Genomic DNA, 12,849 nt, shown 5'->3' with positions numbered 1-12,849 from the left:
CAACAAGTTGCTATTTACGTCTGCTGCTTCTACTTATAAATCAACCATTCATAACATTAAAAAAGAGACCTACAACAATAGAATCCTAAACGGCAAATCTAGGACCAAGGAGCTATTTAGCATCCTAAGAGAATCAGAGTCGCCAGCCCCACCCAGCGAAGCCTGTGTAAAAGATGCAGACTGGTGTGCCAAAATACAAAAAGCCCTCACCGATAAAATTACACTGCTACAAACTAAAATCAAATATAAAAAGAACAGTTTGATCAATAGCTCCAACCCTGCCCACTCATCGAACTTTCATGCCCCTTCTTGCCCACCTTTCTCCTTCTCACCAGTCTCACCTAAGGAAGTTGAAAGAATTATCAAAGGCCTCAAACCCACAAGATGCCAAGGAGATATCTGTCTGGCCACAATCATTCAGGAAGGCGCCAAGGACCTGGATCAACCTTTCATCGATACCCTGATTAACTCCTCCTTCAAGACCAGCTCAGTCCCCAACAACCTCAAAGAGGCATGGGTCATGCCTTTTTTTTTTTAAACTAACTTGGACCTGAATGCATCTACCAATTACAGGCCCATCACTACCGTACCCTTCCTCTTAAAAATAATAGAGTGTCTTATCTACAAATCTAGAAACACTTGGAGGACAATAACTTACTTGGCCTGAGACAATCTGGCTTCAGGCCAAGGCACAGCACAGAAACAGCCCTCTTGGATCTCAAAATCCTAATGGGCAGGCCAAGGATAATGGAAATTTGGCCATGCTCCTGCTGTTAGACCTCTCAGAAGCATTTCCTCAGATCAGATCCTCTCATTTCACCTGACTACAGCAGCTGCCTTCTCTAGTAATGCTTCTAATTGGATCCAATTATTTCTCTCCAATCCAACTACTAGGGTCTTTGCACCCTCAGCCTCAGCTGACCCAATCTTCATCCAGTGTGGCATCCTGCAATGCTCCAGCGTCTCGCCAACACTTTCAATATCTTCACTAAGCTACTCTTCGACCGTCTTGAAAACTTCGGTGTCACCTACACGAATTACGCTGATGATAGCCAAGTTCTCATCACACTGTCAGGGTGCTATGAAGACGACTCTAAACTGATCAATTACATATACTTGGAGATCCAGGCGTGGATGGCAAACCATAGCCTTTGCCTCAATGATGAGAAGACCGAACTCCTGATCGTCGGATCTCAAATAGAGCTGAACAAACTAGACCCCCGATACTCATCCTTCGGTATCGATGGGAACGCCATTAAAGTTGCAAAGGAAATCAAAACGCTGGGAGTCTACTTACACTCAACATTCTCACTCAAGAAACAAGTGAGTGCCACCACCTCAACTACTGCTTACACTAAAAAGCTCATTAACGCTTGCAAATAATTTATATCTCCTAAAAGTTGCATCACGCTAACCAGAGCCCTAGTACTATCCAAGATCGATTACTGTAACACCCTGTTCCTCGGCTCCTCAGAACAGAACCTTAACAGGCTTCAGGTCTTACAAAATAATGCCCTAAGATCTGCACTGAACATGCCCAGATCCAACCACATCACCAGTTTTAGACAGGAGGCCCACTGGCTCCCATTGCGCAACAGAATCTCTCTCGACACTTTAGTCATTATCCACAAATGTCTGTCAAACTCGACCCCAAGTACTTGTCAGACAAATTCTCCAAACATCCAATCAACCAGACCCACCAGTACTCTGTACTCACACTGCCTCACTATTCCAAGGTTCAAATTGAAAAGGGTTGGATGAGCTAGTTTCCCTGTACGGGCTGCTAAATCTTGGAACTCCCTCCCTCTCACCATCAGAAGGGAACCATCCTTCTGGACCTTCAGAGCCAAAGTCAAGAGTTGGCTCTTTGACAAGAAACACTAACAGATTAAACACTTATGCACCTTGATTAATTTATTCTGCATTACCTTTGTAACAATGTCTGCATGGTACTGTCACCTTAACTGTTACCTCTGGCGTCTTCCCCACATGCTCACTTGTACTTATTTCACATTTCGACTACTCTGTAACCATCAGTGAACTTGTACATCTGTATCTTAATCCTCTTGTATGTCTGTAACCTTCTATTAAGTTCTAGTGCCCAGTTACCCCAGGGTTCAGTGCACGTTACAAATAAATAAACTAAACTGAACTAAACTAAACAAACAACATCATGTGTAGTTAAACCCACTACAACAGGTTGTTTTAACAGATGACTCTGTACTCAGTGGTTGACCACATGGCATAAGCGTCAGGACTGTTATCAGTGATAGGCTTGGTTAATTCAATGGCATCTATATTGGCGTTATCAAGTAAAGGCAGTACAAAACAGTGTGACCGAGACTCCTTCAAGATCTTGTACTACATCAGTCCTTTGTCCTTTACAATGGATAGCTGTGGAGTCTAGGATCACATAGAAAGTAGTCACCTTAGTTTAGAAATGCTCACATCAAATAGGCCCAAAATATTTGACTTTGCTGGTCGATTTCCATAATAATCCTAAAAAGCACTATAATGAAGCTTTCTGGGTGCTCCACAGCCCCGAAACAACAAAGAAACAACGCTCTTTGAGAGCAGGGGTGAGGAACAGCCAGACCATGCGTGGCCCCTGTAAGGAGAAGCAAGCGAATCATATGCAACATCCACGCCATTAGCAGAGCCTCGCAGCCGGAGAAGCCACAGAACGTTCGCCATACCCCCTGAATGGGAGCAGAATTGCATGGGGAGTAGCCAAAACCCCAGCGGCGATCACAGCTTGCCCCGAACATGACACCAGCATTGAACCGCATTGACCCGCTTTGGTGAGGCGCACTACGGCGGAAGTAACCATCCCGAGGAGGAGCCGCAGGAAACAGGCACAGCAGGCCACCCCACCCCACCCCAACAGTCAGGCCGCTGCATACAGCCCGCCCACTGAGTATTACAAGGGGAAGGCAATGCACAGCATCACCCTGTGGCCCTGCACAGAGGGAATGCTTCCCGAATATCCAGGTCGAGAGCAGCGGAGGAACAAATCAGCTGTGCACGCCCGCGGCAGAGGAGGACCGCTGTCATGATGCATACCCCCGGGCATCGAGACCACATCCATCAGCCCCGGGAGCAGGCATCATGTCACCTTGAGAAAACCTAGCAATCCCTGCTAGGGGCTGTCTCGGTTCAGTCCTCATATGGGACATCAGTCATGGCGCCATAGGCGCCAGGCTCATAGGTGCACACTTACCTGATGCAGACCATGCTGCAAGAAGATCCAAGCCCATGTGAGGCCTGGAAGGGACTACTTTACCTTAGGGACTATTTTGTTAATCGGTGTGGTCGGGGAGGAATACCTACCTGGGACTACTTTGGAGGCTATTTAAACCACGCCCGAAGAGCCTCACATGCTTCGCGTTATTCTGCATCCAGCAGCGTAACGTTCACCGTGCCAGCAGCAGCATCCAGCCTTCTGCCACGCCCGCCTCGAACCTGGAGCACCTAGAAAAAAGGAAAGAAGCAAAGGTTACAACGAGAGTATTACCTGATTTCTTACCTGATTCCGGATTCATCGCATCTTCAAACTAGAGGAAAGACTTTGCTTTAAACGCGTCACATTGCCAGCAGCAGCGCTGCACCATACTCACCGTTCCACGAAGCATCTCTTCGATCCGGCGCTGTCTCCATCTTTACATCGCCGAATCCCGGCACCTAAGGCGGACAAGAAACAAGGTGAGCAGAGAGAACAGACAGAGACAATTTCTTTAGCCGCCATATGCTTACCTGATTTTACCGCCGGAAGTATAATTCATCAGCATGACACATCTTCTTTTGCCGCACCTGTAAGATAAGGAGAAAGCAGCAAGTTTAACTCTTGGCATTATTTACCGGACAGTTTTGGGTAACACAAACTTTTACCGGAGCGCTTTCAGCTGTCAATCATCTTATTGGGTCAAAGCTGCATAATAAAAGAGGAATTGGACAGGAGTGAATTCCAGACATTTTGAACTCTTACGAACTATATACTTACGGCTCTTCGCCAGGACCTTTTGGAGTCAGGATTCGTCTACAATTCTTCCAATATCTTCAGGCCAGTGAAGTAACTGGTCATCAACGCTCCCCTGTGTGCTTCGCAGGATGGAGGGCTCATTCTTCAAGAATATAAGGTGAGATTGCTGAGAGGGCGCTTCAGAGGTGATTAGAGGGGAGGACAGAGGGGGTGCTATCACTTGAATCCACAAGTGGCTAAATCCATCTCTCCACTTGTAGGAGAATATTTCTACGGGTCAAGCTGACAAGATTAGGAGGGCAGATCCAGTCAGTCATCGCTGCACTACGTATCACGTGGGTGGAGGCCTCAGCAGTCCGGGTCCGACCGACGCCCCTGTGGGAGCCAGGTGAGCGTAACAACCGTGCTGTGGGGCGAAACGAGCAGCAGCAGAAGACAAGAACCTGGCAAGGAGAGGAGAAATGACCAGTAAGTGCATGGAGAGTCCCTCTCCAACTCCCCCTCACAAATGTGGAGCATTGCAATTATAAGAAAAATAAAAGGTTATGACCCCCAACCACATTAACATTAAGAACAATGCTGAGGAAAGGAAGCCACTCTGCCTCACTTTGAGCACTCACAGAGCTCCCGAATACACACGGTCCATTATTATATCGTTGGCCCCCCCAGTTATATTGTGGGGTCCCCCCAACAATAAGGGTGATGCAGGAATGGCCCCCAAATCAACGCTCTCTGCTAGAGGGCCGAGCAATAAGGCACCAGTTGTTGGGGGGCAAAAGACAAAGGCAAGGGGCCGTGGCAGGAGAGGAGGGGGTGCGCCACAAGGAGCCACAAACACGATCCCCTGGGGAAGGAGCCACTCCCAGTGTACCAAGTGATCAAGCAAGCAGCACTATAGACCCCAGTGATAAAGAACAAACCTGCGCAGCAATAGCTTAAACTAATAGGGTGGAACACAAGAAAGATACAGATCTACACAGTGGGACGGATATAAAGAGATGAGCAAGAAACAAACCCTAATACACTTATGAGAGGGGAACCACACTCCCAGAATAAAAGGAACAGGCTCCAGCCCCAACGTAGACCATGATAGAGGAAGACAAAGAGCCTAGCCTCTGAACTGCGGTTGTATGCGCAGAGGAGACAAGGAAAGAGAGACCATTGCGGCACAAGATCATCTTCTATCGGGCATAGAAGGCAAGGTCTGAGAAAAGAAAGGTGGAAGCATGGGGAATACAATAATAAAGCATTAATGTCAAAATCAGGACAAAGACTACAAGCCCAGCTCAACCCCACCCTCCCCAACGGAAACAAAACAAGAGCCTAAAGCAATTTTGGAGCACAGAAGAATCAACCACAATGAGAAGTGGAAAAACAACAGAAGAATTGCATGGCCCAGACAGTCAAGAAATGGGGAACAATGTACTGACCAAAGCAGACATGCACAACTGCTTTAAGGAACTGCCGAGTGAATTCCTGCTCTCCATTCAAGAACAGTTCCAAACCTTGAAAGAGGACATGAAGCAGTCCCTACAAGAAATGAAAATTGATATCGCGAAACTAGAGGAGAAAACCGGTACACTGGAAAAAGTGCTCCAACAAGTGGAAGAGGACACTCAGAAATCATATGAGGTCCTAGAGCAGCTAGCACGCGCCACTAACAACCCCTCGAGCTCCAATGTGAAGACTTGGAAAACAGATAGAGGAGATCTAATACAAGAATTAAGAACATGCAAGAAACAATCTAGGATCCTAGACTCCACTCCAGAGCTAGAAGTGACGGTCACCCAGGTCTTCATGGAAGTACTGGCCGAGCACATTGAACCTCAGATAGGGATCAACAGGCTGCACAGGTTGGGACCAAAATGAACGGCTGAGCCATGGGCGAGGCCCAGAGATGTACTGGCAGCCATATCATCATACGCCCAAAAGGAACTAATTCTGAGGAAAGCAAGATATTACGCACCAATGAGAGTTACCGGCGAGGAGGTGCAGCTTTATCAGGACTTAACACAATCAACCCTCCAAAAGAGAAGACAAATGGGCCCAGTGGTCCAGCATTTGTCGGCAAAGCAAGTAAAATACAAATGGACCTTCCCATTTGGTATTCTGTTCACAGGGGAAGGAAATCAACATCGAATAACAACCTGTGAAGAAGGGGAACAGATCATGGGACTTCAACAAGTAGATGGAAACGCTAATTTCCAAACACAAGAAAGACTGAGAGGCCCCAGCAGACTGGGAGGATGGAAAACGGTAGAGAAGAAAAATAGGAGGTAGAGGAAAAGATAACTATTATCACTCACCAATGCAACATGAGGAGGATATTTAAACAAACAAGAGCGAGAGATTACTAAAAAGGGGGCGGGGAGACACCCGGAACATATCGAAACAGGCCCAGGTGAGATGGAGGAAGTGCTAAAATGGAATCCAAAGTGGGGTTTAGAACCCCCAACATGGACCTGAGGTGGGTAAAGGGCAGGGAGCGAGGGACAATTTGTTCCGACACACATAGACACCTAGCCCCCACTCAGGAGGGAGGGGAAGATGAGGAAGGGAGGGGGGAGAGAATGGGTCAGGGGGAGGGAGGACTCAATGGTGGCATGAAGGGCAGGTTAGGAAGTGCCCAACAAACATGCCAATCTCAGAAGGGAAGCGGAGGTCCAGGAAGGCAGGATTAATCACAATAGACACAACATGGATGGGAAGACTTCAAGACTGATCACAATCCTGATGCATAACATCAGGTGGATGAACACCCCAGTCAAACGGAAAAAAATTTGAAAGACAGGCCTCGAGGTAGAGGGCAGATATAATTATGTATCAGGAAACCCACGTACAGAAAAGAGACAAAATAAGGGTAAACATAATGGGCGCCACACAGACCGATCAGGCGAATGCAGAGGGGAAAAGAGCAGGAGTCCTTATAGCCATACAGAACAGACTGCAGGCCCATGTTCAGGACGTAATGCCGGACAAAGAGGAGTGGTATCTTTTTTTAAATATAAAAATCGAGGGCAGACTGCTCACACTAGCATCGATATATGCTCCCAACTCAGGGCAAGATGGCTTTTTGAGGGTGACTGTCACGGCCGTAGAAGGATTCACCACAGGAGACCTCATAATGGGGGGGCTTCAACATAGCATTGGAGCCCACGTTAGACAGAAGCTCAGGCATGCGATCCTACGCACATGCCCCGTCCAAGGCTCTGAAATCAGCCGTCGAAACATTAGCGCTTCACGATATATGGCGAGCTGAGAAAGGGGACGCACAAGGCTTCATGCACTTTTAACAGGTCCATAACTCACAATAGAGGATAGACTACGTCTGGACCTCCACAGAACTGGTGGGGAAAGTAGCGGACATTGCAATAAGCCTGATTGTGATTTTGGACAATGCCCCAATAGCAATGTCACTTAATATCAACAGAGCGGGGGGAGGAGTATGGGTGTGAAAATTCCCGACTGACATTCTCCAAGACAACCTGATGGTGGAAACAATCAAAAGAAAGATAGAACTATACTTTGCAGATAACGACACAGAGGCTACAGCACAAGGGGTAGTGTGGGATGCTTTCAAATCAGTAGTAAGGGGAGAACTGATAGCGTTAAAGGCTCACAGAGATAGACAATGCACCAAGTGGGAAGAAGACCTAGAAGGGAAACTCAAGGAAACACAAAAAGAAATGGTGACCCACCCAAGCAAGAAGTCTAAACTGGCCCTGAAACATATACAGTGGCAACTGGCGATGCTGCAAAACAGAAAAGCGGAACTAGCACTAATGAGAGCAAAACAGAGATATTATATTAATGCCAACAAGGCGGACAAACTCCTGGCAAAACAACTTAGGAACAAGGGCCGCAAGATGACCATAATGCAATTGTGGGATAAACAAGGGCAACTAAAAACGACCAATGAAGAAATGGGGGACATAATGGCAACTTACTATCAGACCCTATATTTATTGGAACTACCAAGGGAAGATGTACAAAAGACATACTTGTGTGACGTCGTTCTCCCCCAGATCACGGAGATGGACAAGCAACTCTTGGATAGTGAAATCCAAGTTGAGGAAGTCATCCAAGCAATCAGGAAGCTACCAACAAATAAAGCACCGAGCCCAGACAGGTACACGGATTCTGTCTACAAAAAATTCCAAGACATTCTGGCCCCAAAACAACAGAACTATTCAATAGTTTTAAAGCGCAAGGAAACATGACCAATTCAATGAATGAAGCAAAATTGGATGTTTTCCCTAAACCAGGAAAAGACCCAACTCAACCAAGCTCATACCGCCCAATTGCACTAATAAACCTAGATGCAAAGCTTTATATGAATATTGTCGCAGAAAGACTGCCCCGGTTGTTACTGACATTAATAGCACCAGACCAGTCAGGATTCATCCCCAGAAGGCAAACGGAAGAGAACACACGCAGGGTGAGCCACCTAATCGCAAAAGTGGAATATACCAAAATCCTGACGATCTTGGTCTCGTTGGACGCGGAACAAGTGTTCAACAGAGTCGAATGGACACAGCTATTTTATACAATGGAACGCGTGGGATTTGGACAGCAATACCACAGAATGATAAAATTCAACTACAAATCACCCTCGATGAGAATCTCATTGAACGGCACCCTCTCGACTTGCATAACCCTAACCAGAGGGACAAAACAGGGGTGCCCACTCTCACCGCTCTTGTACGTGTTATTCCTGGAGCCCCTCCTGATCAGAATTCGGGAGTCTCCTCGAATAAAAAGAGTAACGATGGGAGGGGTGGAACACATAACCATGGCTTTCGCTGATGACATGCTCCTGGAGCTGTCGGAACCAGAGCACTCCCTCTTGGTGCTTTGCCAGGAACTAGATCTCTTCAGGATGATTTCAGGCCTGAAAATCAACAGAAACAAGTCGAGATCTTGAACCTGTCGGCAGACCGAGCAATGGTGGACTAGCTGGCCCAAACGATCGGACTGAAAAAAGCCCAGGATAACATCACATACCTAGGGATAAAGCTAACACCATCGATCAAGCACCTATACAACGTCAACTACCCACACCTTCTAACATGATTAAAAATAGACCTTGCAAGATGGAACCCCCTTGACATATCATGGTGGGGCAGACTGACGGCAGTAAAAATGATTGTGCTCCCGAGGCTCCTCTATTACTTTCAGACACTTCTGATAAAGTCCCAAGATCATTCTTCAGGACACTCAGCAAGCAGATCTCTGCATTTCTGTGGCAGCGCAAGACGCTGAGAATTGCAATGACGACCCTAATGGCTCAAAGGAATGAAGGAGGGCTCACGCTCCCCCACTTCAGGAGATACTATGAAGCGGCGCAACTGATAGTCATCAAAGAATGGGTGGAACAATCCCCCATCACATCTGGGTATAACAAGACAAGGCTGTAGCTGGCGCCCCCCTATCAGACTTACTATGGATGCACAAAACCCACAGACACCCGAACAAAACAATAAGTGAAGTGATAGGAGCCTGGATAGAAGCATGGGACTCAGCGCTCAAGAGGGGAGCACTCACGATGGACCATCCCCCTTCACTCCAATGTTTGGGAATCCGGAGTTTCGACTGGACATGGATCAGAAAGCATGCCTCAGCTGGAAACAAGCAGGATGCACGAACATAAGGGACATGTATAAAGGTCAGGACATAAAGTCATTCCAAGAATGCACACAAGAAGTGAGGATAAAAGCCACAGGGGAATACCAAAATACACAACTAAGGCATTGACTACAGCTCCCCCACAACAGAAAGGTGGCAATTGACCGAATTTGAAATTTACATGGCCACAGAAACAGGCTCCCGAAAGCTAATCTCCAACCTATACAATCTCCTAAATGCATAGGGGGACAGCATAACGTGGAGGTACATGAAGAAATGGGGGAACCACTTACAAGAGACCAATGGCAAGACTTGTGAAATAAAATCCCCAAACTGACACGCTCCATCCAACTGGGGGAAATGTGGCAAATAATTGTTCTGCAGTGGCACTACACTCCAGAAAAACCAAGTTCCCCACCTCGAACAATACCTGCTGGCGAGGTTGTGCAACAATATGGGACTGGCACCACATATGGTGGAGCTGTCGGGCTATAGCGGAATTTTGGAAAGAGGTGAAGAAACAGGTGGCAGAAATAGTAAAAGGGGCGAGTGGACTAGAACCTAAAGAATGGCTCGCAGGTATGTGGGAACCAAAGCAAAGGGTATATACGAGAGCCCAACAGAGAGAGATTATGACTCTGATAATAGCTGCACAGCTAGCAATAGCCCACCATTGGAAGCAGGTGCACCCACCGATGAAATATGATTGGCTCGCAAAGGTTTGAAGTTTTGTGACCATGAAATGGATGACGGGGAACCAGGAAGCCTTCTGATCGGACTGGGGCAGCATCCTGACATACCTCCAGAGTGACTATATGATTCGGTGGTGGCCCCACAATATTAGAATTCTTGACATTCTTTAAGAAAAAGGAACCAAACTCGACAACGGACTGCCACCCGGGGGGTGGGGGGAGAATACATATTGATGTTTTTTCTTTGTTTGACTTGAAAAAACAATATAAATATGATTTAAAAAAAAACACCATATCCATTCCCTGCCATTAAAGATAGCCATTGTCTGTGACACTGCAGCATTCTGTTCAGTCTGAAAGCACCCAGATGCAGCTGAAAAGGGTGTTTTGGTCTACATAGAGCATCCAAACAAACCAAAATAAGCATAGCATTTACTTTTGTGTCATGAAAGAGTGAGGCATTGCTGCATTCAACTGTGTCTGGAAACACTCAGAAGAGGCTCTAAAGGCATTATAGTCTAGAGAGAACAACCAAAAAACACAGTGGTGTAGATTCACAAATATTTGCAGTAGAACAAATCAGGAGATGACCATGAATATCTTAAATGTCTTCCCATCCCTTCAGGGCCATCTTAAGCACTTTGGGGGCCCGGGGCACTGACACCTCTGGGGCCCCCCTGCAACAGGCCAAAGGTATTAAGGGATATAAAATATCTAGTGTGCCGCACCCCATGTCATGATAACAACCCATAGCTTGATATGCTGCCTCGCAGAGATCAAAATAAGCATGGTACACTCCCTTTCAGATACCTTACCCTCTTCATTCATGTTGTAATCCGAGTGATAATAAACAAGTTGCATTTCAAGGGCACATTAGCAGTCCATGATGAGGGTACTCGTGTTCTAGCATAGATACAGAAAAATGTCATCAATAGCAGCCATGTGGAAGGTATACTGGACATAGTATAACATAGTATAACTGCAGGACACAGATTTTAAGACAAAGGTACACATAATCCAGAATAGTCAAGCGACTCAGATTAGCTGCCTCGGAGACAGCAAAAGTGCTTAAGCATGGATACAGGCGACCAATGGGAAGCAAGGATAAAACTACATAGAGAGTGGATGATGATTTGAAGATACCAGGAAGGTGTCCGTATCCAGACAGACTGAGATTAGAAGTGGGACATGGTTTTCAAGCAGTGCTGCCATTCAAAAGCAAAGAAACAGGTGTCAGTGGTGTGTAATATATAAATGCTCACTATCATTATAGAGGAAACAGCACTATATATAGTCAGTGAAACCACGAGTGAGTCTTTTTTAAAGATCATGGCCTGAGAACGAAAGGGCTGACAATTTTGAAAGGTTTAGGGACAGGTGAGGAAATACAAGATTAAATGAGATACCCAGGATCACAAATTGATTAAGAGGTGAAGCTGGAATTCGTACCGACTCTGCAATTTCTGCTCTTTACCAATTTCTTTTCTAGTTTTTACCCTGAACTAAAATATCCCATTTTACAGAACTGACTTGGAAAATATGAAAATCACATAACCCAATAGAAACATTTAAAAAAACAAAACGTTATAGAAATGAGTGGACTTGACCCCCCCCTCCCTTATTCCTTTGCTTCCTGGGTAGGCCCAGTCGTGGCTGCTTTGGGTCCAGGGCCTGGCCCCGCAGCACTCGTGCAGGAACACCTTTAGGAACCGTGAACCCTTTCTTACAGTAATATCCCTAGGTGTTGCGATATCCTTGTGAACTCCCTTGTATAGCAAGACCAGAGGGGGTTACGACTCCATTTTGTAAATCACTGACTCCTTTTTGTAATGCCAAATGGCTATTAAGGTTCCACTCCAGCCTGCAGCCCTCCCCGTTAAGCGCACACAGCAAGCAAGTTCCTCCCCCCACCTCCTCCCCTCTGTCGTCCACACAACTGCTTGATTCCCATGAGAAGGCTGGCACGAGAATGCAACAAAATCCACACTGTATCTTCTGCCTTCCGACTACCTTCACCGACTCAGATGTAACCCAGAGCAAGAGCCAGAGCAAGAGCTGTTTTTCTCCATAAACCTGCCCCACACCCCAGAGACCCAGGCCATAAAAACATAATCCCAGTGCCCATTAGGGCAAGATCAACAGTGGGAAAAACCTGTAAGACGAGAGCCTATTTTTCTCCTAACCCAGATAAAAACAAGCATGCTTCTCCTCTTATGCAAGCACATACAAACCTGATGATAGAATAAGAAGGCTTATGAGTAAACCATGTAAATAAAATGTAAACACATAAATGCGTGTATCTGAAAGTTCCTATACTAACCTGCTACGTGAAAACACAATGTATGTCAAACTATGATTCTGAAATGCTCACAACAAATGGTTGCACCATTACAATGTTTAACCAAATATAAATGTGTAGTTACTAGCATATGCTAACTCGGTTGTGATAAGGCTGAATGTAAATACATGTATAATGTCATTTTAGTATAATGCAGAAGTAAATCACTCCTAGTTGACGATGCCCCAGTTAAAGGCCCTTCAATAGAACCGTAG

Source organism: Ambystoma mexicanum, chromosome 4q (assembly GCF_040938575.1).
Source record: "Ambystoma mexicanum isolate Mex_15411 chromosome 4q, UKY_AmexF1_1, whole genome shotgun sequence".
NCBI lineage: Eukaryota > Metazoa > Chordata > Amphibia > Caudata > Ambystomatidae > Ambystoma > Ambystoma mexicanum.
Note: the sequence above shows the minus strand (reverse complement) of the source record.